This window comes from Panthera pardus, unplaced genomic scaffold (assembly GCF_024362965.1).
Source record: "Panthera pardus isolate Hobbes unplaced genomic scaffold, ASM2436296v1 HiC_scaffold_15, whole genome shotgun sequence".
In the NCBI taxonomy this organism is placed as follows: domain Eukaryota; kingdom Metazoa; phylum Chordata; class Mammalia; order Carnivora; family Felidae; genus Panthera; species Panthera pardus.
This window is the reverse complement of record NW_026526710.1, coordinates 35,038,894-35,066,520: the sequence shown is the minus strand read 5'-3', so window position 1 is coordinate 35,066,520 and position 27,627 is coordinate 35,038,894. Positions and strand designations below refer to the sequence as shown.

At 45.7% G+C, this 27,627-nt stretch overlaps 1 protein-coding gene and 1 long non-coding RNA gene across 24 annotated transcripts in view; one reads left to right on the top strand and one right to left on the bottom strand.

Annotated features, from left to right (window-relative positions):
• Nucleotides 1–27,627, bottom strand: part of DLGAP1 (DLG associated protein 1) — an 893,154-nt gene that overhangs the window by 69,739 nt on the left and 795,788 nt on the right. The gene's annotated exons all lie outside the window — the stretch shown is intronic.
• Nucleotides 7,032–19,034, top strand: LOC109248593 (uncharacterized). Of its 2 annotated transcripts, none has more exons than XR_002072132.2 (3): nt 7,032–7,967; nt 13,836–14,311; nt 16,402–19,034. It is a non-coding gene; the product is annotated as an uncharacterized LOC109248593 (long non-coding RNA). The 2 variants fall into 2 exon arrangements; XR_002072130.2 differs by having other exon boundaries at nt 7,036–7,967; nt 16,420–19,034.

The window sequence follows — 27,627 nt, the reverse complement described above, 5'->3', positions numbered from 1 at the left end:
TCACTTAATGAAATACTTGCTTTGATAGTTAGGATGTTTCCTGAGGCCACTCAAAGGAAGCATCCTATAAGGAACAACAAACAGAAGGATCCTATGATGCTGTGCTGCTGTTCTGCTCCCTGTGATTCGGAGTAATTTCCTTAGTTGTAAAAGAGATAAGGACAAAACTATTTTGCTATTTCCTAGGAATTACCTGATGCAACATGACAATATCATATATGCTCTGGAGGTGGGGGTAATGTCAACAATATAAAGGTAGCCACCACTCAGGGACCCAGGATGCATGATTGCCATTGGCTCACGCGGGGAAAGTCTTCCGCCTAAGCTTAGTGCATGAGCGATACATCCTTTAGTTTGAACAGAACTCAGCAATTCCCAGCCCAGTGTCCACAGTTTTTAGCTCTGGGGCCGAAGAGGTAATGCGACCAGTGGAGGCTCCCAGCGCCCGCTTGCAAGGGGCGGAGCCAGGAGCAGAGGCTGGTCTCAGGTTCTCCCACTGGGCTCCCGTGGAGCCTGGGGCTAAGTGTGCGACCCCGTGCATTGCTGATTTTTCACCTTGCCCAATTTAGTGTCGTGCCCTGCCCCCACCGTGGAGCTACCTCTTGTTTCCCAGGAAAGTTTGAAGGGATAACCCCTCTCGGTGATGCTGAGTCTCAGTTATTCATTGGAAGACAAGAGGGGGTTGATGACCATAAGGAGGATAAAATCAATCTGTCTGTTCGAATCTAGTGAAACCAGATCCTTTTATTACTTCTCCTAAGACAAGTTTTTACAGTGTGAACTCATTATTTTGTTGAAATAATGAGCAATGTTGTATCTTGCTCAGGACAGGGGGCCCGCTCGTATTCCATATGGGTTGTTTACGGCTTGTTGTTGGCCAGCCTGCATCCTCTTTCAGTGTGGGTAATCAAAACTTCACGATGTAGCCAAGTAGAGTATTCTTTCGTTTGCTGTGATTTACCGGAGACATCTTGCCATGATGTGATAAGTGTGATATGGGGAATATAGAAAGGAGGGTGTCACATTATTTCCAGTGTACTGACAGGGTTTGGGGACACTCCCCAGGGCCAACTGCAATTTGGTGCCATCTGGTGGCTGTTGTCAGCTCCCCTTCCAGGTCAATAGGGTTCACTGAGTATTTTGATCAATGGGGACCTTCAGGATGGTAGCAGCAATGCTAGAAATCCACTAGGGTTAGATTGAACAGGGACAATCTTGGGGACATGGCTTTCACAACAGGCTGGCCAAGCCCCAATGCCCAAGGAGGTAAGATGTGAGATTGCTCCACCTCCAATAAGGGGCTGAACAGAAGACAGGAATCATTTTGCTACGCGTTATATTCGAGGGGCTTCAGTTTGAGATTTCACTGCAGTGTGGAGCTTGGCACAATTCTGCCAGAGTTATCAGCGTTATACTCCAAGAAGCACCATCTATCAATTATCAAATGGAAATTGAAAAGGAATGCCCATGTCTGCCGGAGAAGACAGGAGATCCAAGATACAACTCACACTTCCCACCACCTCCTTTCTTCTCATGCCTCAATTCGCTTGCACTGGGGCGCCTGGGTGGCGCAGTCGGTTAAGCGTCCGACTTCAGCCAGGTCACGATCTCGCGGTCCGTGGGTCCGCGGTCCGCGTCGGGCTCTGGGCTGATGGCTGGGAGCCAGGAGCCTGTTTCCGATTCTGTGACTCCCTCTCTCTCTGCCCCTCCCCCGTTCATGCTCTGTCTCTCTCTGTCCCAAAAATAAATTAAAAAAAAAAAAAAAAATTGTTCAATTCGCTTGCATTTGAGACTGCTCCAGAAACTCATACAACCAAATCTCCAATTTTTCCTGGTTATCACTCTCATGGTTTTACAGGCTGGGCTCTAAATTCTTTCTTCTCTCCTGAGATTATTTTTTTCCCCTAATTCTACTCTCATGATTCAGCACCACAAATTTTAATGTTTATTTATTTTTGAGAGAAAGAGAGAGAGAGAGCGCGCAAGCAGGGGAGGGGCAGAGAGAGAGGAAGACTGAAGCCGGCTCCAGGCTCCGAGCTGTCAGTACAGAGCCTGACGCTGGGCTCGAGCCCACACACTCTGAGATCCTAACCTGAGCTGAAGTCTGACGCTCAACCCACTGAGCCACCCAGGCGCCCCCACCATGAATAATTTAGAATCCACTGGAGTCTGAGTGCCAGGAGGGGTGTAGTAGAGTGAGGTTCTAGAAGGTGAAACGCAGGTAAATAAATCTTGTTTGGTCAAGACAGAGAAAATGAGTGGCTTATATACCATAAGTGAAACCCTTCTCTTGTTTGAGAGCAGCGTTCTCAAAACCATGACTTAAAAAGGCAAGTACTCCTTTTATTCAGTGGGAACTTGAAAAGGAAATGATACTATATTTTAACCATCATTATTGTTGCTTTCCTTTGCCTGACAGGTTTATTTGTTCATTTCAAATAAAATGATTTTTTCCCCTTATTTAGATTCTGATGATTTATTACCCCAGCTCAAAGTTGGTGAAAGGACTCCCATATACAAGAGTCAGCAAGAGAGAAGCTACAGATTTTGATGCCATACTTGCATTCAGAGGATACTGCGGAGAATAGAGACCAGAGACTGGTTTTTACATTGAGTTAAGAAAGTAGTGGAGGAGGATGAAGAGTCAGAGGAGAGGGAGGGGGAGGGGGAGGAGGAGGAGAAGAAGGAGGGGGGTGGGGAAGCCAGAGGAGGAAAAGGAGAAAGAGAAGTAAAAAAAAAAAAAAGAGAGAGAGATTGAAAACAAATTTCTATCCTATCTCAGCTTCCACCTGACTCTTCAATATTGTCTCCATTTGCATGGAAAGATAATGCTAGTGTTAAAAGCCTCAGGAAGGCCTGTGCCAATAATTGCTTTTTTCTGTAGTAGTGAGAGTTTTCTGAACAAAATATCTAGACGTTCTTATCGCTCTGGTTAACCTTTGTGATCAAGAACACACCTGTGTTAAGTGGCCACAAAACAGATGTAGGATCAGACCATGTTTTGTATCTTCTTAATAATACAGTCTGACTGGCTAAGCTAATGGGTCACATACTATAAAGCTGCATTGAGGAATTATTTAGCACTTTCTGGTTACTGAATTTTAGAAACTCTCTCTTTTTTTTTTTTTTTAGTGTTTATTTTATTTTTGAGACAGAGAGAGACACAACATGAGTGGGGAAGGAGCAGAGAGAGAGACACACAGAATCCGAAGCAGGCTCCAGGCTCTGAGCTGTCAGCACAGCGCCTGACGCGGGGCTTGAACTCACGAACCCATGAGATCAAGACCTGAGCTGAAGTCAGATGCTTAACCGACTGAGCCACCCAGGCGCCCCTAGAAACTCTTTCAAATATAACAACTAGCCCATAAGAACTACAGATAAAACCACAAAAGGACAACAAAAGAATTCCATAATATACATGTACATAAAGTTGTACACTAGTCAAAAGATACCTTTATTTAATGTTTATATATTTTTGAGAGAGAGAGAGAGACAGAGAGAGAGCGAGCAACTGGGGGAAAGGCAGACAGAGAGGTTGACACAAAATCCGAAGCAAGCTCCAGGCTCTGAGCTGTCAGCACAGAGCCCAACGCAGGGCTCAAGCTCACAAACCATGAGATCACGATCTGAGTGGAAATCTGACGCCATACCAACTGAGCCACCTAGGCACCCCAAGATATCTTGTTGATGTAAACAAGTTATTCTAAGATATTATTAACCACAAAGCTAGCTGTGATTTGATCTGCCTTTAGTGGTGGCAGGCTTCTACACCGAAGTCATGGTCAAAGCAATCTTGGATTTGCTGAGTTGTATCAGATGGTCTGCTCTTACTGAGCTGAAGGCCACCAAAGAGAGAAGGCCTGCCTCAACCTACTTTCTGGTTTCTGTTGAGGGCAAAGGTTTTCTGATTTGGGTGATTTGGTCCAGCCAACCACAGTTTAACAAGCCCTCAAAAGGAGATTTAAAAAAAAATCAAATGGGTTTAACAGTGGGGTGCTGGACCTGGCTCTTACCAGCTTGATAGTTAATTGTGCATGTCTCTTCCCAAGTCTGTATGTAGTGATATTTCATTGATAGCTTGAAACCGACCTTGGTGTGAATGTTTACACAATGGAAATTAGGAAATACTACCCCTGCCTTAGAGAGACAGTTATTAAGCATTTCCAGCACACCTGTGTGCATAGAGGGGCACTATTCGAAGTGTGGTCCACAGACAGGTATCGATTCACAAACTATTTGGTGACTGTATGGTGAGATATGCCATGAAAATCAAAGAATAGCTTTTAGAAACTTGTACAGCAATTCTAAGGACTATCTCATTGGTTGAATCTAACAAAAAGAAGATGGGTGCCCCGTTTTTTTAAGTGTCCTTTTTCTAGTGATTCATTTTATTGCATTTTAACCAAAATATTGATCTGCAATGGATCGGACATCAAACAAACAAACAAACAAACAAATCCATCACTAGAGATAGTTTGAGAAGCACTGACAGGAAACATTTGCACATCCAGTGGACAGGGCAGAGGTGGTGTGTAAGGATTAAGAACGTATTAGGGAAATAACTTGAAACTACAGGCTATTTTAGAAAGCAGAATGACGTGAAGAGGCTAAAAGAAAAAAAGAAATGTGGAAGGATGTAAACTTAGGACATAGCGGGTCTACCGCACAAACACAAGATTGTGGTTTTAACATCGGGTCAGTTGCCTATTTTGAAGAGGGTGTGTGTGAGTACAAGTGCGACATCTAGAACAACAGAAGGATGGTTGTGCTGTGTTTCATTCTGGGTTCTTTTCCTTAAGGGGGAAATTGCAGAGTGGTCTGGGGGAAAGAAAAGCCCTATCTTACAAGGAGTAGATTAAGGGAAGCAGATGTTTAGCTTGCAAGAGAAGGAAGACAGAAGGATTTCCAATGATCTCGAAGACTCTTGTGTAGAAGTTGGCGTGGACCAGTTCTCTGTGATGCCCCATGGGAAACCACAAAGGCAAGAGCTCAGAGAGGCACTAAGAATAATTCTGTAACAGTCAGTTGTCCAAAGGTGGAATATGGAAACCTTGCTGGGTAGCAAGCTGTTAGTCTCTGGAGGTGTTTAGCACAGACCAGTTCATCCTTTGGGAAGCTATCAAAATTGTACAACCATCTGGGGCACCTGGCTGGCTTGGTGCGATAAAGCATACAACCCTTGATTTTGGGGTTCGAGCCCCATGTTGGGTATAGACATTACTAAAAAAATAAATAAACTTAAAAAATAATATTTAAATAAATTAAAAATTGTATCACCATCTGATGGGGGCCGGAAGTAGATGGCAAGATTTCTTTCAAACCGGAGCTCCTGTGGTTTTAGGAATATTAATAAAAGCTAGAAAAGAATTTGAGAAGTAGAGACTCCTTGAGAGTGAAGTTAAGAGAGGAGGTCAGGGAGAGTTACCAACAAGGCTGTTTGGTAGCAATGACGAATGTTCTGGCATCCTGGGAATGCATTTTGGCACAGATGAGGGCAAGGCTGCTACTAAGAGAAATTTGCTGCTGCGGCTTTGCATCAAGTAGGCCCAGAAGTGCTGAACTGCCAGGGAACTGGAGGCGGTGCTCCCCACGGTGATATGTCACACAGGCTGGACTTCCCCCACCCAGTGCTGGACACACCAGTGTTCTGGCTTGAGTCCTTCACAGGATAAAAGCACAAACACAGGTGAAAACAAAGATGATAAGATGGAACATTAGTCCAGACTTTTTTTTTTTTTTAAAGGAAGCTCTACACCTAACGTGGGGCTTGAACTCACCACCCCAAGATCAAGAGTCACGTGGTCCACCAACTGGGCCAGCCAGGTGCGCCTTTAGTCCAGACTCTTTATTATTTTTATTTATTTATTTTGAGAGAAAGAGAGAGAGCGCAAGTGTGTGTGTGTGTGTGTGTGTGCACACGCGTGCATGTGAGTGGGGGAGGGGTAGAGAGGGGGGCTAAGAGAGAGGGATAGAGAATCCCAAGCAGGCTCCTAGCTGTCAGTGCAGAGCCTGACAGGGGGCTCCATCCCAAGAATTGAGAAACTGAAATCAAGAGTCTGCAGGCTTAATTGACTGAGCCACCAGGTGCCCGCTGGTCCAGACTTTTGATGTGCTGTTAGATCAACCAAATTGCCAGAGAGTGAATCCTTACTCTGTTTCACACTGTGCTAAGAATTTAAGACATGGTCTCACGACAGAGGAAGCTCTCGCTATCCCCATTTGCTTGATGGTAAGACTGAGGCTCAGAGCAGGTAACTGAAGTGTCTAATTTATACAGCTACTAAGTAGTGGAGTTAGCATAACTCACCCCGCCCTCCCCCAAACCACCTCTATTCACCCACCATTAAACACCTTGTCCATGGGGCTCTGGGTGGCTTAGTCCCCTACCCACCTACTCCTGATTTTGGCTCAGGTCATGCTCTCACGGTTTGTGGGATCCAGCCCCCCACACCCCACTTCGTGTCCCCCCACCGCCACCTCGGGTTCTGAGCTGGCAGCTTGGGATTCTCTCTCTCTCCCTCCCTCTCTGCCTCCCCCCCCCAAATAAATTAATAAACTAAAAAAACCCCACAAAAAACAAAAAACAAAACCACCTTGTCCAATAAAGCATAATGCTTCCCAGGAGAAAATGCCCCCAAACGGCCCCCAACACAGCAGTGTGCATCCTGCAGGAACCTGACAAAGGTGTGGAGAATGAATGAATTCGGAGTGGTCAACAAGGGGTGCACCGGCTGCGTCTTTAAAAACACTGCAAAAAGGGAGGAACTTCTTAAAACAAAATACACATGGAAAAATCGCTCCCTTCTTTCAAAATATTTACAGCTGAACATCTCCAGGCCACCCAAAGTGTGGTGGTCAGTGGTCCCGGCAGCGCCGCCTCCCGCTGAGAGGGCGGGGCTCCCGGGAGACGCACCCCGCTTCTGGCCGCCTCTCCCCGTTAGTGTTGGCCGGCGGGACGCGGCCGGGACAGCCGTTGCCACTAAAGCCATCCTCCACGGAAACCACAGAGGCCAGCTAACCTCTTCTCCGCCGAAGTAGAAAAAAAGCACGCTTGTGTGAGCGCGGAGGGGAAGGGCAGGGAATGTGGACAGAGAGGGAGGAGTGGTGTAATAACTCTTTAGTCATAAGACTTGCCAGTTGGTAGTTGCTAGTCTTCCAGACACTTCCTAATGCCAGACAAATGCCCCAAGCCTCGGCATGTCTGGCTTGGAGATCTATTCATCTGATAGCAGCCCGGCTCTTGCGGGAGAACAGAGGTCTGGGGCCCGCAGCGCTCGGCTTGCTAATCAAACACAACATTGTTCTCAGACGGAAGAATGGAAAGGTTTGTTTCAAAATCCCAACTTTTTTTTTTTTTTTCTAAGAGGCACCCAAGTTGTTTTAACAAGTTGCTACAAAACTTGGGCTTCCTGAGGTGAGCCGGTTGCGCACAGAGCTTGTACTGTACCAAAATCCAGGGAGGGAGGGATCAGAGTTAGTCATTAAAAAAGAAAAAAAAAAAAAAAGCCCCAGGCACTTCATGCCTGGAAATGATGTAACAGGCAGCCACTCCTCTGTTAGAACTACAACCAAACAATGCTCGGGCAATCCGCGGCAGCTGCTCTCCAAATGTCAGCGCCAGCCCGGTCCAAAGAGCTTGAAAGGCACCAAGCTGGAGGACTTTGTGCTGTACCTTTCTCGCCCACATTTTCCCCAAGCACTCCCAGGAACCTGGCAACAGGTAACATGGCAACCTTCGCCTTGTAAAATGGCAAGTGGCATAATTTCAGAGAACAGATGGATGCATTTTTTTAAAGCCAGCTGCATCTCCCCCCACCCCCCCCCACCTCCATACCCCGCCCCTCCCCCCCAGCCAAGAGACTGGAGAAAAAGGTATTGCTTGCGGGCAGCCCTACTCTCGAGTGCCGCCTTGTGGCCAAGCTCGGAACCTCAGCGAGGTACTTGGGAATCCGCGGCTCAGCTCCAAGGTAAGTCACGCTATGGAAAGGGGTGGACTCCTTTGCTAGTCTTGCCTTCCAAAAGAACACAAAGAGTGTTGGTCACGATTCAGAATGTCTTGCTTTTGAACCGATCGCCTTCACAAAAAATCTTACCCTTGCTGCAGCGTAAGATCTCCGGGTTGAGGTTGTGGGTTTTGTTTTGTACTGAACAGCAGCTAGGGTAACGTTTTTTGTGGTGGCAAGTTGAAAGGCAAGCAAGAACTACCCTAGCCATTTGGTTGGATGGATGGCAGCGAGGATTAACAGCCAAGAAACTGAGGATTGCTGCTGGGAGTTGCCTTTTCCGTTTTTAATTTTTATCTGATTTTGTAAGTTGTATGCAGAAAACTTTCTCTTGGGCAGAAGCATTTCTAAGTCTCATCTTTGGCTTCCACTTGGTCTACTTGCAAGGATTACTTAGGATTTCCAGACTGCAGGCCGAGCTTCCTATGGCTTGCAGTACCGGTTTCGCTGTTTTATCTCCGTGTGGGGCAAACACCCACAGAAATGCCGAGGGCATTATTTTTAACCAGTCTTCTTCCTCTCAAGTACTCGCCTTCAGATGTCTCTGATTTGGAGGGATGGCCAAAGTTGTGAGCCGCTGTTAGCCCCAGCCAGTTGCGAGGGCATCCGTTCTTTCTCCCTCCCTGGAAATGTTAGCTGGAAACTAAAGCAAGAGGTTCAGATCAAAGTTAACAGTGCTTTTCAGAAAGTTCCATTAATTAACTAAATTAAAGGAAGTTAAATGGTGTTTGGAGGAAAGTCATTTTAGAAGGCCCAGGTCCAGCGACTGAGGTCTGAAGCTTCTAATGTGGACTTTTAATGAAACTTGGCAACAAGTGAAATAATATTAGAAATTGAGGGTTACCATATGGAAAACCAGTTGTTGCCTGAAATCAATCATTTCAAAGGAACATCTTGAAAGTAGACAGACATTTGGCTAGTATTTGCCTAGACCGTTTAATACTAAAGATTAAAGCCCACGGCTCTGAGTAAGAATCATTTGACCAGTAGCCACGGTGAGTCATAGCCTTCTTAAGAACGAGGCACAAATGTTGAAGTCGGGATGTTGAGAACACTGGGCTTACTAATTTGCAAGGCAGGGCTATTGCTTCCAGAAGGGAATGTGATCAGGATTTCACGGCTCGTTTTCCCGGTCTTTCCAACAGGTGCTGTTGAGTCATCCATGTACATAAGTGACTGCCCTGGCAGTTTCATGTGTTAGGATTAAATTTCCATTTGTTCCATCACTTTATGAAGTGCTTTCCACCAGTGAATCAGATGTATCACTTCCTGTAGGACTTAGGGATTTTTTTTCAACGTTCATCACATTGTGTGTGTTTTTCAAAATTTGTCCCAGCCAATCTGCAGGTTTTCCTGGATGGAATGGATTGTTTACAGGAGGGGAAGATTCAGGACCCAAGGTCAGGGTTACAGAATTATATAAGGTTTCCTGTTTGGGCAGCTGGTCAACCATCTCCTCAGGTTAGTGCAGACTCAGTCTTGCTGAAGGACAGCATGCCTACGAGGCCTGGGATAGTGATGGTGCCGGGAGTGGGGAAGGAAATTTGTCTTTTAAGCTTCTCTTCAACTAGGTTTCATTTCTTGTCAGATGTCACTTCTCAGCCACACTTGCCTATATTCTCTTAGGTGATTTTTTTTTTTTTCTGATGAGACTGAGAAAGGAATTAGTTAAGGATGTAAGAACCACCTGGTCAGCATCGTTGTCCATTTTGTTCACTATGACTACAGTGCTTGGAACATGCATGGCACATAGTAGCACCGTGGTAACATGCTGGTTACATGAAGGAAAGAACAGGGATGAGAAGACCCCTCCTGGAGAAAAAGAGAAAGGGACGAATAGGAGAGGGAGGTCATCAGGGTAGAAGTAAAATAAATACTCAGCAAAGCCGTTCTCTGTGACCTTGGATACTGCACTAAAATGTCCTGTCACTGATGCCCACCTCTGTCTGGCATTGGCCGAGTGCTGGCCAAGTGCATTTGTGACCGGCCATCTTTTGCCATGAGCTGGTATGCAAAAGCCCAACCTAGTATTAGCTGAACGCAGTTGTTCCTGTGGATTATTCGCCTAACTTCCTCCGTCTTCTGTTTGGCTTTGCCCACGGGCCCTCAGCAAATGGCCATGTGAGGGGCTGACGATACTAGCTGCCCTTGTCCCACGCAGCTGCCTTTCTTTGCCTTCTCATTATTCTGCTGTCCTCTGCTTGCACAAGATGGATATCCGAGAGCCAAGAACTTTCTTTACCTCCTGGTCTTATTTCATGAGAATTAGTATCACCTGCACAATGGGACCTGGAGCCTGGAATACCAGGAAAAATCTGGAATGGAATCGCACAACCAAACAGGACTCTCCTGCCATGTCGTTGTATGTCTGGTAAACAAAGGAGCACTCAAGCCTACCTAACCCCGGGTCTGTGTGGAGTAGTTGATGGTAGCTGGGAGTTGGGTATCAGGCACATGTTGCCAACTTGTGCCCCTTGAGAAAGTGAGGTGGCTGTGCAGAGTGACCTGTGTACAAATCGGCATAGTTCGCGGGTCCAGTCAGGCTAAGTCCTAACTGAAACTTCCAGCTGGATTTGCTGGGAACCCCTCTGCTCACGGTCAGCCTCCTTGGGCTTTGGAGAAAAGGCAACCCTATCAGAGCCACCCGCTTCTGCTGCCCTGCGGACGGAGGGTCTGGAGGGAGGGCTTGGCCTGGAACAGAAGTTTTTGCACAAGGCAAGCTCAAATCCCCAAAGCCAGGAAAACAGGATGTGTGGGGAAGTGTAGAAGAAAGAAAATGCATCCACCATTCCTTCCTGTTGGTTTCAGTATGATGAGGAATAATTACCTGGGTCTGGAGAGCAGGGCATGTGGGAGGCCACAGGACGCCCTGGTGTGTGTCGTTAGGCAGTTAATTATTCATCCTACTCCATTCCTCTTTCCTCCCTGAAACCCCCCTTTTCAAAGGGAAAACAGGAAAACTGTCTGGGTTAATCCGTAGAACACCGTTTGTACCAGCCCACTCCGCCCAGGAAGGATACCAGCCCGCCACTGAGTCTCAATTAAGAATCAGTGCTTAAAATGACACTTCATTACCCAACTGTGTCCCGGACAGATGAGGACACAGATCCAGAGAAGAACCTGTCCAGGTGTCCCACGGGCTCTTTGCCCATCCGTGCTTCAACTAGGAGTTCAGTCCCCGAGTCAGCCTTTACAGTTGATAGGTCAAGGGCCACTTAAAAGCTGCATTAAAAATTCTACTTTACAGTTGGGTGTTTATCATTTGGAAAACATTAAAGTGAAACAACCCAGGAAACTGATGAGGCCCTCACTAAAATCTCTATCAATTTACTCTACCTGCCCCCACCATCATCCTTGTTCACAGTATTTAACAGAGCCAGGTGCTATACCTAGAAATCCAATTCCAGAAGTGACCAGGAAGCTGGAGAGAGGGGGCTGCCCATGTTCTCCAGGGTGGAGTCTGATTGGAACCTGAGTTCTTCCCATCTAAGCCTCCTTACTTAGATTCGAAAGAGCTGCCTTATAGTTTTGTCTTTCAGATTCTCCTTTGAACCCTTATGAGAACACCATCTGTATCTAAAAGCCCGTATCTGAAATCCTTGGTTGCATGTGCTTGGACTTCAGAGCTTTTTGGATTGTGGGAAGCTAATATACCGGACATACCCCAGGGGGCTAGGGCAGCACCTCTTAATCAGGTGCTTTGACCTGTTTGTCTGCCGGAAGGGGTAGAACAGTCACAATGCAGGTAGCTCCAAGGTCAGATTTTGACCAATGGCTTTCAGAATTGCAGATGAAGGAATGATGTTTTTAATTTAAAAAATTTTAAAGTTTATTTAGAGAAAGAGAGAGAGCAAGTGGGACAGAGGCAGAGAGAGAATCCCAAGGGGGCTCCACGTTGCCAGGGCAGAGCCTGATGCAGGGCTTGAACCCACAAACCATGCGATCATGACCTGAGCTGAATGCTTAACCGACTGAGCCACCCCGGGCGCCCATGAAGGGATGACGTTTACCCGCTCCTTTGGCAGTAAGCGCCCCAGCTGCGGACTTCCTCCTTCAGAGGCCTCCCAGGCCCTGCCTTGAGCCTACAAAGAGGATAGCCGATCGGTGGTGAGGGGTGGTGGTGCGCACGGCATTGTAGGTGGAAAGGAGAAATCCAAGATCAGGGTGATGAATCTTCTGACATTGTGTCTCTTTCCTCGACCGCGTTGGAGTCCTGGGCGTTTACTGGTTTCACACACTGTACTCGAAGCATCTTGATTTGATTTTTGTGAAATGGTAACAGGGGTGTCAGAAGAGGCTTTCAAGCAACCTTTCCCCACAAGGTGGAATGCTGTCTACATAAAGCCCAGAATGGGAAAGCCCCATGTGTTCTTGTAGGTAAACACCTCATATCTGCAAGGTGGTGTGGATGTGTTTTCACTCATCTTTTCCATCATGTTCTGCCTCATTCTCATCCCCTGCCCTCAAGATATAGTTACTTCCCAGCAAAATAAGTAAACCGACATTCTTCTCCTTGACCCACCATAATTTATGCTGACAGGAGGGTGGCTTTGTGCTAGGTCCAGGCTGGGGACCGTGCTAATTGGCTACCAAGTAGGATACTTGCCTAAAAGTTGATCTGCAAAGGCAATCTTCACTCCCTGAAGCGCTACCTAGCCCGCACAGTTTGAAAATTATTTTCAGAATGTACATTTTTATGCCGCATTTCCAACCCAAGGGATAACAGATAATCCATGTAAGATCTTGAATGAAAAAATAAACCCATGGGTGGGGAGACAGGTTAGCAAATGGCAGACATACATAGATCAAGCACTAGAAATTTTTATCACCCGAAACAAGCACTGCCCTGCCCCCTGACGCGGATAACATTTTACTTCTCAAAAGGAGCCGGAGAAAGTAAAGGCAAAACGATTTGATTATTTTGGATGCGTACTGTCATAGGTGAAAGATTTGATCAAGTATCAACTCTTTGAAAAAGCAACTATACCGACTGCAAATCTCCCAAACCAGAGGAGGTTAAAATAGTCTGTGTGTTGAATGCTTGGGGCCAGAGGTTTGTAATTTACACCGTTTGTAATTAGGATAGCGATATGACTGGTAAGGCGGAGGAATGCGGAAAGACGAGAGGAAACCAGCACTAGTGTTTGGATCAAAATTAACTACCAATAAAGAGCAGGGAAATGGATCACAGAGAAGGGAAGCGTTTGGATGGCCGCTGCTCAAAGATTCAGCCCATTTGCAGTTGCTGAGACCTTGTCAGGTCTCCAGATAAAGGCGAGGCTCGTCACCCTCAGGCACCTGGCTGAGAGGTAATAAAACGGTTGCCTTATCTTCTAAGGGTAGAGTTAGTCAAACCTCAGTGGTAATTACAGTAAACTGAAATTGCCTGTCATTTACCGCCTCCTCTCCCCCACCCCCCGAAAAAAAGGGAGGGAGGGAGAAAGGAAAAGTCTTAAGGCAGGAAACTGTCTCTCTTCTTGGATTTTAAAAGAAAGCAAGCAAAACAGCCAGGAGTTTTCCCCGGGAGTGAGAAAAACAGCCTGGCCAGCCTGCCCTCTCCTGGGGGTTACAGGATCGCTGACAGCTCGGGTCCACGTGATGGTCTAGAAAAGAGGCTCAAGCTGAGGAAAATCCAAGAAATCTTCTTAGGAGTCTTCCTTTCTAAATGTAAATGACTGAGTCAGTGCTTTGCTAAGGAGGGAAGGAAGTCACAATCAGGCCGAGTGACTCATTCAGTGCTGTTAGCTCCGGGAGTTGGATAAAAAGTTTTAGCCAAAGCAGCAACAAATCTACTTTAAATACTAGCACAGTAAGGAAATTCCTCTCTTTCAGGCTGAATGCCACCCGCACAAAAGAACTCCTGTTGACATCTCATTTACAATCTCCCCCAGGACACAGACAAGACCATTTCAATAAACCCGGCTCAGAGACACCTATTGTTCGGAATCTTCAACTAGCAACAGGCTTCCACCACAACCTATTGTTTTGTAAAATAAAGGATTTTGAAGGAGAAGGATTGAGACTGTGGACGCCATGAAAAGAGGAAGGAAAAAAGTCCCTTTGACCTGATGCTGTCACAGAGCGTGCAAGAAGAATGAAGTTAATGGATTTCCATTTTTATAAGAAGTGCATAAGAAACGCCTGTTAAGTTTCTGAACTGGTGATGGAGAATTCCAAATTTGCTGCCAGCTTGGTGCATCAAGAAGCAAACTCCTGCCCACGGGTTTGCTAAATGCAAAGCCCCGGGCTATACTTACCCTATTCTCAGCCTTACCAAAGTCCTGATAGCCCCAATAGCAGAGCACCAGGTGAGTCTTTGATCTGGGTTGTTTCCCTGGGAATTAGAGCCTGACTGTCTCTTCCAAGTAGAATTTCCAGGCTCAGAGTCCACTCCTCCCCACCCCCCCACCTCCCCTTTAATGATTTCCTTTTTTCCGTCACCATCATTTTGCTCCCTCTTTGAGTAAAAGGTAAACACTCTCTGGAGTTATGCAATGTGGTCCCTAGATTGTTTTTCTTCGCTATGCCTCAAATTGAGGGATGCAGTTGTATTTACCCCCAAAAAGGGCATTTCTCAAATGCTCCTTATCTTGACCCTCATAACAGGTCTTGCAGTTAACATTACCCCTCTCTGCAAACGATCCCTTTATCTACCCAGCGCAAACTCTGGGCATTATCTCTAATTCCTTTGAGACCTTCTGTCTTCTCTTAAATCTGTCTGGAATCCTTCTACCTCCTACCATCCAGCTTTCTGCTTTCCTAGATCCTATTACCTCCCCTCTGGAGGCTCACAGCAACTTCCTAAGTCACAGTTTCTCGAACTACCAGTTGTGACTTATTCAGGGGTCATGAAATCCATTGAGGTGGGTCATACGGTTTCACCATTTAAAAAATGAAGTAGATTAGAAAATGTGAGATGTGTCAAACAAAGTAAGTACCGTTTCCTGAACCTTGTTGCAGTGTGTGTGTGCATCCAGATCTGTGTACATTCTGGGCAACAGGAAAGATTGAATTTTGTTTGCCAAGATGTTTTGAGAAATACTCTTCTAATTGGTCTCACTGGGTCTGTCTTGTCCCTGCTTCCCACACTGTTGAATACACTTAGAGCAAGGGTTCAAGATCCTGACCAGAACCTGTCACTCTCCAGCTGAGAGGTCTGCCCACAGGAGAAAGTCTTGCATAAAGTCTAGGGCTTTGGAGATTCTGAATAACTTAGTTTCTGCTCACCTTCCAAAAGAACCTTGGAATTCTACATCCTCCTGACGGCTTTTACTCTTAGTTATTAAAACCATCAAGTTCCCTGGAAAGACAAAGGGGACTTAAAAAACAAGGTAAAACAACAACCTTCATGATAGATTCCTGCCTAGACAGGTCCTGAAATTTAAAAGAATAGTCCTGAGGCACCTGGGTGGCTCAGTCGGTTAAGTGTCCGACTCTTGATTTCTGCTCAGGTCATGATCTCTTGGCTCCTGAGATCGAGCCCCACAGCGGGCTCTGCTGCTCTGGGCTGACTGTTGTCGGCGCAGAGCTTCCTTGGGATTCTCTCTCCCTCTCTCTTTGCCCTTGCCCTGCTTATGTGCACGTGTGTGTGCGCTCTCTGTGTCTCAAAATCAATAAATGTTAAAAAAAAAAATAAAAGAATAGTCTTGCTGTAGTTTGCTACTATATGGAGAGATGTTCAGATCTCCTTTTTCATATTGGAAGTGAAAAATTAAAGAAATCTGCGCATTCCTGACCCCTGGTAGTGGTTATTCTACGAAGGCACATGGGACAGACACAACCTTCCTGAAGGTTCCAACAAGAGCATCCTTATCCCCCCCTTTTAAAAAAAATTTTTTTAATATTTATTTTTGAGAGAGAGTGAGCAAGGAGGGGAGGGGTAGAGAGAGAGGGAAACAGAATCTGAAGCAGGCTATAGGCTCTGAACCGTCAGTACAGAGCCTGACACGGGGCTTGAACCCACAGACTATGAGATCATGACCTGTGCCAAAGTAGGATGCTTAACCCACTGAGCCACCCAGTCGTCCCAAGAGCATCCTTATCCCTTTCTTAGTGCTGGTGCCCTGATGCCTTGACCCATAACCACTCTCAAGGTGAAAGCTGCATCTTGCTGGAATGAGATGTGGCCCCAGTTCTTGCAACCCCTCCCCCATCCTTCCTGATCAGAACCACACTGAAGAGGTCCCTGCTTCTTTGCTGCTTGCCTCACTTCTGTTCTGGAGTCTGGGTTTAGGTAACCTGCTCCATAAAGTAGAAAGTCAACAGAAATTCACCTCTTTAGGGGAAAACAGAAACAAAACAATAGTGATACTGCTCTTTTTTTTCCTAATGTGATCGATTGTACTCTATAATTTATAAGCCAGTGTGTTGCTTTTTTCTATAAACTGACCAGCAGTAGCTTGCCTTTATTTTGTAGAAAATCTGTCAGAAAATTGTGATAAGAAGAAATTGACTCCAAAGTGCATTCTAACAAAGAAAAAAAAGTCACTACTGTAATTCTGTATAAAAGTATGTAAGACCCTACTTTGACATCAAGTAGTTATAGCCAAGTGATGTGCTTATGAATAATTTTTATTTTATCTTTTAGGCTTCTTTGAATTCTCCAATTAAAGAGAATCATAACTATTGTTATCATAAAGTACAATCATAAAGTACAAATATCAGAATGCAAATTAAATACACTATTATGTCATCACCGTTATGATATCCAACTAACTTCATTTTATTTTTACCATATGTGTTGCTGTATTTGTTTTTTTAACCATTTGGTTTTGAAGGAAATTTTATGATTACCATTTTTGAAAAAAATAATGAAAACCTCTCAGAATGGTTTGATATTTCACTGTCTTTAAGAGCTTGAGGACTACTGACCCAGAAAATACCACCAAACACTGGCATATGACTCCTGATGTTTTCAGACCTAACGATTTATCATTTCCAGAATGCCATCTTTTTATATGTCTTTATGCTTGTGGCACACATTGTTGTTTGCTTTCTTATAACCACCCCCCTTGCCAACAGGACCTCAATCCTGTTGACTTTTCCAAGCAGCCATGACTTTGGGGGATGGTCAGCCCCTTCCTAGATTTGGAGGCTGAGTCTTGTTTGATGGGAAGATTGATGGGAATGCTTCTGGGAAGGATCACCCCCATATCCCTTTTCTTCCTCTGGATACTGTCATCACCAAGAGATACCCTGAACTGTGGCTGCCACCACAAAGAGCATCTGCCTGAGAAGACAACCCACAGTGAAGATGACAGGTGGAAACATGGCAGGAAGCTGGTTTGGATATCTTCAGTGGCCGCCTTACTTCTAGATTTGCTGTTACTGAGAAAATGAATGCCTTTCCCATCTAAGTCACTTTGATTTTATTTCTAAAATTTTATTTGCTTATTTATTGATTTGGCTTAGAGTTATGCAAATGGATTTATATATGCTAAGTGTCCTTCCTTGCTTGAACACTCCTAGTCATTCATCAAGATTCACTTCATTTATGGTGCCTGGGTGGCTTAGTTGGTTAAGAGTCCAACTCTTGATTTTGGCCAAGGTTGTGATTTCACGGGTTCGAGGAATCGAACCCCGCATCAGGCTCTGCACTGACAGCATGGAGCCTGATTGGGATTCTCTCTCTCTCTCAAAATAAATAAATAAACAGTAAAAAAAAAAAAAAAGATTCATTTCATTTGTGTTTCATTATCACCTTCTACCCATCTCTATTATAAAACTCATCACCCTTTGCTTATTACAGTACTACTCCAATGCTCTTGGATGATAGCAGAGGAAAATTAGCAATGAGGTAGATCTTTGTTGACTACTCTATATGATTCTATATGACGGGCGCCTGGGTGGCTCAGTTGGTTAAGTGCCCGACTTTGGCTCAGGTCATGATCTCACGGTTCGTGAGTTTGAGCCTCACTTTGGGCTCAGTGCTGACAGCTCAGAGCCTGGAACATGCTTCAGATTCTGTGTCTCCCTCTTTCTCTGCTCCTTCCCCACTGGTGTTCTGTCTCCCTCTGTCTCACAAAACTGAATAAAAGTTAAAAAAAAAAAAAAAAAAGATTCTATATGACAAATTCTGTTACACAGCATATTTCCAGACCAAAATTTCTCTATTTCAAAAAGGTTCTCAGCATTCGTGGCCCAACTTCCATCAGCAATAGTGTGGTGACTGGAAAATGTGGTTCTTCTATTTTTGTTTATTTATTTTTTTTATTTTAAGTAGGCTCCACACCCAACACAGGGCTTGAACTCATGACCCTGAGATCAAGAGTCACATGCTCTACCAACTAAGCCAGACAGCCACCTCGAAAGGCCATTCTTCAAAGTCAGCCAGACCCGCTGGAAATCCTGACCTGCCAATTACGAGCTACGTGACCTCATATGAGTCAACTCTGTTAGCTCCTGTTTTTTCATCTGCTGAGTTCCCGTAACGGCATCGATGATCTCCTAGTGTAATGGGATAGATGGGGGACGTTTATATAGTGTAAGGTGACACAGTGTGGCACTTCTATCTGACACAGGAAGTAGGCTCTTTTCCTTTTCTTCTCCTTCCTACATCATTTGATACAACAAAATTCATACATAACAAAAACCATCTTGAAAACTGCCCAAGGGAGGACATTCTATACTTTTCAGATGTTTGCCTTTCTATAGCATGAAGAGCCTTGCACACATGATACATGCATGAGCACACATTTTCAGAGGCCTCTCCGTAGTGTGTGATATTAAAACTTCACCTTATCACTCTGGTCTCAGCTCATCAGTTCTCTCTTTGGAGAGCCCTCCTTCTGTGCTGATTTTCAAGCAGCCCTTACGTTCTTCCATTGCCACCCAGGAGCCACTTAGAAACAAGAGATGCACAGAGAAAATGCAATTGACCATGAAGGTGTTGCATCTTTTTAAAGCCAGAAGCACTTTCCAAGGGTGGGGAGTGGTCGCTCACCCATTCTGCTCTTTGGCCGGGTCCTTACCAGTGTTGTGTCACCATACCCCACCCCAGCCCTCTGCAGCCTGTCTGCCTGCACCCCTCCACCGCCTGCGACGCTCCCCCTGCCACTCATTCAGGTCACACAGGGTGACTAGCTGCAGCCTCTGCTTTCCTGAACTTTGGAAGAGGCAGAAACTGTTATGGATTTCTGATGTCTTGCAGGATGGATCCCTACCAGAGGTTTAAAACTTTTTTGTACTCTCTAGAGTTCAGAAAAGACAAAAACAAAAGCGCTTACAAGTATGTCTCCCTTTGCCTTCACAGTCAACTCTCATGATCTGCAGCCAGGGTGGGTTGGAGGGCAGGATAGGAATGGGACCTGCTTACTCTAAGTTCAACTACTTGAGAATTTAAAGTTGCAGACTGCTTAAGGCCTGCCCACTGGATTTCCTTAGTTTACTATAGTAACAAGGTAGGATACCAGCCCTAAACATATCCGCTGAAATTACCAGAAATCTATTAAGCAACGACGGCTTCGCTTTCCACGCCTGGGAGACAGTATTGCATCATGTTACAAAATACAAGTTTTGGAGGAAGACGTTTGGTTTAAAAGCGTGTCGCCTAGGGACAGTTGCTTAATCTCTTTGAAAATCAGTTTCTTACTGTGTAAAATGAGGATTGGAATACCTTCCTTAGGGGGTTGGGTGGATAAAATGAAGTAATGTATGAGAAATGCTCACCCTATTACCCGACACGTAGTAAGTGTTCAATAAATAGTATATAGTAATAGCAACGATGATGTCAACAATTTCATAAGAGGAATCCTTTCATTTTGTCTAAGCAGCTGCTAAGCCAGGTGCAAAGGGCCTGGGACACTCTGAAGTCACAGTTCCATGTACAGTTGGTGAGATTATGCCATCCTATCTCCGTGGCATCCAGACATCTCAGGTATCTTGTCCAGTGCCAGGTAGGGGGCATGCGAGGAGACAAAACTGAATCTCAGGTGAAAATGCTGTTGTTCAGTATATTCACTGGCAGTGCTCCTGTCAGAGATGCCCTCAAGCTTCCGATTTTATGGGACCTTTAAATTCATGGTCTCAGGGGCGCTTGGGTGGCTCGATCGGTTAAGTGTCTGACTCTTGATTTTGGCTCAGGTCATGATCTCGTGGTTCGTGGGTTCAAGCCCTGAGTCTGGCTCTGCACGGACAGCATGGAGCCTGCTTGGGATTCTCTCTCTCTCCCTTTCTCTCTGCCCCTCCCCTGCTCTCGTGCTTTCTCTCTTCCTCCCTCCCCCCCCAAATAAATATATAAACATTAAAAAAAATTGATAGTCATAAAAGTACTTCTGAAACATTGACCATCTCAGACATATTTTCATTTTTGGTGATTTCCCAGATGTTTACCTGAGATAAAAATAAGCAAAACAACGAAAGCTTTTCTTCTGAAAAGATCTTGATGTCTGTCATTTAGTCCATTTATCTGTCACTAACATAAGAGAGATTCGATCAGGAAGTATGTTGTTGAAAAAAACAAAACAAAACATTCTGAGCTTAAGTGAAATGTGGGTAGTGCTCTATTTTATAAGTGGTTTTGGATATACAATCAATCAAACCTTTCTCAGGAGAAGAAGGTTGGCATTCTGGAGAAAGGAGTCAAAGGGACAGTGTTGGTTGAGAGGGCCCTGTGCCTAAGACATGGGCATGAACGGAAAGCCCGGATGAAGCAAAAGTCTTTGGAATTCTTGGTCTGTAAATTGGTAGGTCTGTGATCTAGGGCAGCGCGCTTAAGTATTCTATGCTACATTGTATAACAACCTGTAGAATGCATTCGGTGCTACATTTTATAATAATCTGGAGAGTGGGACCATAACTATAAGACAGCTGTTACAGTGACCATGAAAGAGGTAGCAGGTGCGAAAGCCCTTTGTAAATTGCAAAGTGCTCTGCAGATGTTGTGGTAGGAACAAAAGCAGTAGTAATAAGAATTATTACTTTTTCGGGAGCCATCTGAGTAATTTTTCCAAACCACAGTTCTTTCAGGAGCAGCATAAATTGAGTTGGCCTTTGGCTTCTGTGGAGTTCAGGCTCTGGGGATAACACAAAATATTTTATAAAATTTGCATGAAATCACAAATTTAGGTAAATAGGAGGGGGAAAATGCTGTAAAAATTAATAGGGCCAAAGGGCCCTCTCTTCCCCTCCCATCCATCCCAAAACACTCATAATATTTGATAAAAAAATGACATGTCAGCAAATAGCTGCATTAAAAAGGAACAGTTCTGGGCTCCTGGGTGGCTCAGTTGGTTGAGGATCTGACTTTGGCTCAGGTCATGATCTCACGGTTCATGAGTTCAAGCCCTGCATTGGGCTTTGTGCTGACAGCTCAGAGCCTGGAGCCTGCTTCAGATTCTGTGTCTTGCTTTCTCTCTCTCTGTCCTTCCCCTGCTTGTGAGCTCTCTCTCTCTCTCTCTCTCTCTCTCTCTCTCTGTGTCTGTCAAAAATAAATAAAAAGGAACAATTCTTCCAACATTGCTTAGGGTGAAGCTAAGTAGATTTTATTCATTCATTCATTAATTTTAAGTAGGTTTTGTTTATTTTTATTTTTTAAATATAATTTATTGTCAAATTGGCTTCCATATCATTTATTTATTTTTAAATGTTTCTCTATTTTTGAGAGAAAGAGAGAGAGAACGAGCAGGGGAGGGGCAGAGAGAGGGAGACAGAGGATCCAAAGCCGGCTGTGTGCTGACAGTGTAGAGCCCGACACGAGGCTCAAACTCTTGATCTGCGAGATCACAACCCGAGCCGAAGTCAGAGGCTTAACTGACTGGGCCACCCAGGTGCCCCATTATTTTAAGTAGATTTTCAAACATAACTTGGAGAGGAGACAGAACATAATTTTTCATATGCTGGATAAATAGAGTTGATGATTTTGGTGGTTTTCGGTCACTGAGTAGAAAAGTTGAGACCGGTAGGTCTACTGTTACCACAGTAAGTGCTAGCTGGGGTGTGTCTATTTTCTTGAATAGAAGCTTACTTCTAAAGAGAAAGAGTCCAGGGGCACTTAACAAACAAGCTCCCGGATGCCCCTTTTTGAATTTGGAGCAGGGAGGAAAGCTGGGTCACAGGCAGATAATCTTTGAGGGAGTTGCTGGGGAACTGGCCTTGGAAATAGCCAGGCGATGAGAGAAAACATCCAAGGGAGACCTTGGCAGGTGGGAGGCAGTGGGGGTGGAGTAGCTAATCTTTAGGGAAATAGGAAGGGGAGCTGATGGCTGAAGAGAGGCCAGGAAAACATTTTTCTTTGCTTTGTCTGTGGCAGAGGCAGCTCTGAGCGCAAATGTGTTCCGGAGTCTTTGTCTCCATAGGCAAAGGGAGATTCCCTGCCCCCTGCTCCTCCCCACTCACTCAGCTCCCAGTTTTCCAGATCTCTTTCACTCCGTTTCGTGCTTGCTCTTTGAAGGGGAAAACTCTAGCTCCTCCGATAAATGAAGGCATTGCATTTTTAGAAGACTTCTTGCAAACATCTCTTTCCTCCGGAGTAATACAAATGAATTTTAAAAGAGGGTCTCTGTAAAGTCTGCCTGAATTCCAAGGTGTGCCTAAAATCGGGAACTGGCAACACTGCTCGTCATCGTTCTGTGGCTCTCAAATCCTAATAAGGCCTGGAAAGGGAAGAGCTACATTTTATACTTTACCCGTAAGGGTGCGGAATTGTGCTAAGTGCTTTTTACACCTGACCTTCGTTCCGTTTTACAGATTTGGAGACGGAGGTGAAGTTCACAGAGGCTGCTAACCTGCCAGAGGTGGGTGCAACAGTATTTCCGTCTGACATGTTCTTCTAGAACAGGTCAGCCAACTTTTCTATAGCGAGTGGTAAATATTTTAGGCTTTGTGGACCATGCGGTCTTTGGTCCCACACATGTAACTCTGCCATTGTGGCAAAGCCAGACACAACCTGCAAATGAGCGGGCATGGCTGTCTTGGAGAAGTGAGCTGCATTTGGTCAACCCCTCGCTGGAGCTTTGCCACTTCCTGTCAAGAGGTGGAGTCTAGTTCCCCTCCCTTTGAATCTGGGGGTGGAGAGGGGGTGTATGATTTGTTTGTGACTAAGGGGGTGTGAAGGAAGTGACACTATGACCTCTGAGGCCAGATCAGAAAATGTGATGCAATTTCTCCCTCACTCCCTGGGACAGCTGCCTGCCTGAAGTCTGAGCCGCTACGGAGGGGGTCCAGTTGTCCTGAGGCCGCCACCTGTAAGGAAGCCCACCTCGGCCATGTGGAAAGAGCACACAGAGAAGCCTTGAGACTATAAGGAGAGAGAGAGAGAGAGAGAGAGAGAGAGAGAGAGATGCTGAACCAACCCCCAGTTGTTCTGGCCCTCCACCAGACTGCAGGCTGGGAGAGACCCTGAACCCGAACTCCCCAGCACAAGATGTCCCCAAATTCCTGGCCTAGAAACTGAGGAATAACAAGATGGTTGCTGTTGTTTCAAGGTACTAAGTTTTGGGGTGACTTGTTAACCTGGAAATAAACAGAATGTTGCCCTCAAACTAGTGAGTGGCATATCTGGGGTTAACCTAGGTTGTCCTGCCCACTACCCCCCCCCACCCATGTGTTTTTTCCATTACACGATTGCTTCCAGCAGCCCTTTTTGGGGGGAAAAATGTGGTAAAATATATATAAAACACAAAATTTACCATGTTAACTATTTTTAAGTGAGCAGTTCGATACATACATTCACATTGTTGTACAACCAGTCTCCAGAATTTTCGTCTTGCAGAACTGAAACTCTGTCTCCATAAAACAACAGCTCCTGGTTCTTTCCTCTCCCCCTGCCCCTGGTGACAGCCATTCCACTTTCTGTCCATATGAATTTGACCACTCAAAGCCCGTCATGTAACTGGAATCATGTGGTGTTTGTCTCTTTTGTGACTGGCTTGTTTCATTCGGTGTCTGTGCTGTGTGTGTGTGTGTGTGTGTGTGTGTGTGTTTATATATTTGTATATTTTAAGCCTACACTGGTCACGGAGTCTGACCAGCAAGTAACAAAGGTTTGTCAAGGAAGAATGTCAGAGATTTTAGGTCCTGTAAGTCACAGATGCAACATGTCCCAGGAGGGACCTTGCAGGGGCACTTCCTCTAACAATGACAATTCAGTGTCCTGCCTCTAAAGGGCTTTGAAGAAAGAGGAACCCATGAATCAAGAATAAGATAAGGCTGTTTGATTTGTTTCATCATGCCTTGAGAATGAAATCACTTTCTATCACCCGGCCTTTCAGAGCATCAAACACAAACACTCACTGTCTGCTCCTTTATTTCCTCTGCATCTGTGAACTTGGTGGAATTTCTGGGAATTACAGATGAAGCAAAACCCCTTCTGCAGGGGATTAGGTCTGAGGAAGGTGGGCCTTACATGCTGTTGCTTGCTTACACAGACTAACACTGAACCTTTGGGGGCTACTTTGACCTTCCTTCTCTGCCTTCCTCCCAGCCCTGACCTAAGACCAAAGGCAGCGCTGGGCCAAGGTGCACACTCTTAAAGTCGACGGCCTGGCCTTCTTCTCCCCCACACTCAGCCTAATTCTACCTACCCTGCCTGTGACACCAAGATAGAATGGAAGCAACCTTCTGCAATCTCCCAGGGCCCCCATCCACCGTATGGGCTGAGTTGTGTCTCCTACTCCCAACCCCAAATTCATATGCTGAAGTCCTGACTCTTGGTACATTAGAACGAGTGTATTTTGGAGACAGGGTCTCTAAAGAGGTGATTAAACGAAAATGAGGTCATTAGGGTTGGCCCAAATCCAATAAGACTGGTGTCCTTATAAGAAGGGAGAGAGGCACCTGGGGCACATGTTCACAGAGGAAGGACCACGTGTGGACGGACACAGGGCGAATGTGGCCGTCTGCAAGCCAAAGCGAGAAACCTCCGAAGAAACAACCTGCCCACACATTGACCTTGGACTTCCAGCCTCCAGAACTGTAAGAAAATACATTTCTATTGTTTGAGCCACACCATCTGTGGTACTTTGTTATGGCAGCTTCAGCAAATTAATACACCCACCAACAGAAGTTTCGCAGCCTTGAGGTTGGGACCTCAGCCCAGAAATTCTGAAGGTAATAATCAAAAACTCAAAAGGCAAGAAAGCCTTATAATTCAGTTCCTCTTTCTGCATCTTTCACAAGCGGCCTGCTGGCAGGTTTGGAAGGTGGCGCTGGAGACAGCCTGGAATGAGCAAGCCCAGTGGGGTTGGAGGCTCCTGGCTCAGAAGAGGAGGGACTGAGATTCAGAAGGTCTGGCAAGTATGGGGAGACTTCGCAGGCGTGTTTGGGGCATGGTCTCAGAGGCTCATCTTGATGGACAATTCACTAACTCCTTCCCTCTTCTCCCTTATTATCAGCAAAGTAAGAAGGATTGCATCATGCAAATCCTGATACTGTTTTGGTTTTTCTTTTGTGGGAAGGGTGATACAGGATAGGAGGGACACCTGCTGTTCAGACAGGTGGAGGGGAGGGTGGGGCAGGAGACGGGATAATGGTCTCTAAATTCTGAATCTCTGAGATCTGTGACTATGCTACCTTACACAGCAGTGGGGACTTTGCAGATGTGATTACGTTAAGGATCTTAAAATGGCAAGATTATCCTGGATTATCTAGGTGGCCCCAATGTAATCACAAGGGCCCTTATAAGAGGGAGGCAGAAAGGTCAGAGCCAGAGAAGGAGATGGTGGTGGAAGCAGAGGGCAGGGGGAGAGGGGAAGGGGAGGTGAAGGGAGAGAGAGGGGTGGGCTGGGGGTGAAGGTTTCAAGATGCTATATCCCGCTGATTTTGAAGATGCTGCGGCCACAAGGCCAGGAATAAAAGCAGCCAAGCAGCCTGGAGAAGGCAAGGGAGTGGATTCTCCCCTAGACCCTCCATAATGGAGTGCAGCCCTGTTCATCTATTAACAATTTTTTTTCTTTAAAAAAAAAATTTTTTTTAATGTTTATGTATTTTTGAGACAGAGAGAGACAGAGCATGAATGGGGGAGGGTCACAGAGAGGGAGACACAGAATCAGAAGCAGGCTCCAGGCTCCAAGCCGTCAGCACAGAGCCCGATGTGGGGCTTGAACTCACGGACCGTGAGATCATGACCTGAGCCGAAGTCAGATGCCCAACCGACTGAGCCACCCAGGCGCCCCCCAAATTTTTTTTCTTAATGTTTATATTTGAGAGAGAGAGAGAGAGAAGCAGAGTGTGGGTGGGGGAGGGGGAGAGATCGAGGGAGACAAAGGATCTGATTCAGACTCCAGGCTCTCAGCACAGAGCCCTATGTGGGGCTCACACTCATGAACCTTGAGATCATGATCTGAGTTGACGTTGGACGCTTAACCAACTGGGCCACCCAGGCACCCCCTGCCTGCCCGTTTCAGACCTCTGACCTCAAAGCTATCAGATGAGTGGTGTTGTTTTAAGCCACGAAGTTTGTGGCAACCTGTTACAGCAGCAACAGGAAACCGGTACAAGTGGTACGGATGAAAGTCCTGGAGAACAGCTGCTGTCATATTTAAATAGGCAGCGGTAAGTGCCCAGAAGTGAAATGACAGAAAAAGGTAAAGCCTGCATCCCTTAAATAGTGGTTCTCAAAGGTGGCCTCCCAACCCACAGCATCAGTGGCACCCGGAATTGTGGGTCAAACTCTCTGGCCGCAGCCCAGACCTACTGATGGACAAACTCCCTGGGGTGGACCCTCCAAGCATTGGTTACACAGAAGCTTCAGGTGACTCCAATGCCGGCCAAGGTTCACCTTAAAAATAAGTGACCTGTGCTGGTTGTTCATGAGTGAAGAGTACCTGGGGACCTTGACGGTGGGTGTGTTCCTATTGAATCTACCCTTACACTAGTTATTTCATGATTTATGCTTGGCTTGGGATCTAGGAATGATGGGTAAACATTCCCCCCGGCAAGATGGTTCTGCAGCCTGAACGCAGGAGGAGGGGGGAGCCCAGAGTTCAGTCTCCGTGTCCCTACAAGTCCCCACCCCCTTCACACAGCCCTGTGCCTGTGGGACAGACCAAGCGTAAGGCTAGATCCTGGTGACAAAGCCATGAACTGCCACATACACTTGTCCCAGCCTGGAGCAGTGGAAGGGGTGGTTAGTTCCTACCAACTCCTCACTGAGGCCATCCTAAACTGGCTAATTGGAAAAGTACTCGATTCTGAAAGCCTGAGTGAGGTCATCCCTTCCAGCCACAGCGTAAAGTTTTGGAATCACACAGACACTGTGTCTAGACATCTGTATCTAGACATCTAGATACCTAGATCTGCCTCCTACTAGCTGGGGGATCTTGGGTGCTTAATCTCTCTGAGTCTTAGTCTTGCTTATTGTAAAAGTACTTCTCTTGCGAGCTGTTGAGAAGTTTAGTGAAATGATGTATGCAAAAGTCCTAGGGCAGGGCTTAGAACAAAGTAAACGCTCAGTACTACTGTTACTTATTGTCAATCATTGTAGTTAATGTTGTTAATTGCAAGAAGAGGTGTTGTTTACACCAGTCCTGATTTTAATCTTCTATTTCCAGGCTTCACCCGGATAAGGGATCCAGCTCACAAGTTCATCCTTACAAGGATTTTCAGTTCTGCTAACAACACCTCTCTCTGTGGTTCTTGAAGGCTCTGATGTAGGAAGAGTCACCAAAAACAAGCGGACGTTTCTCAG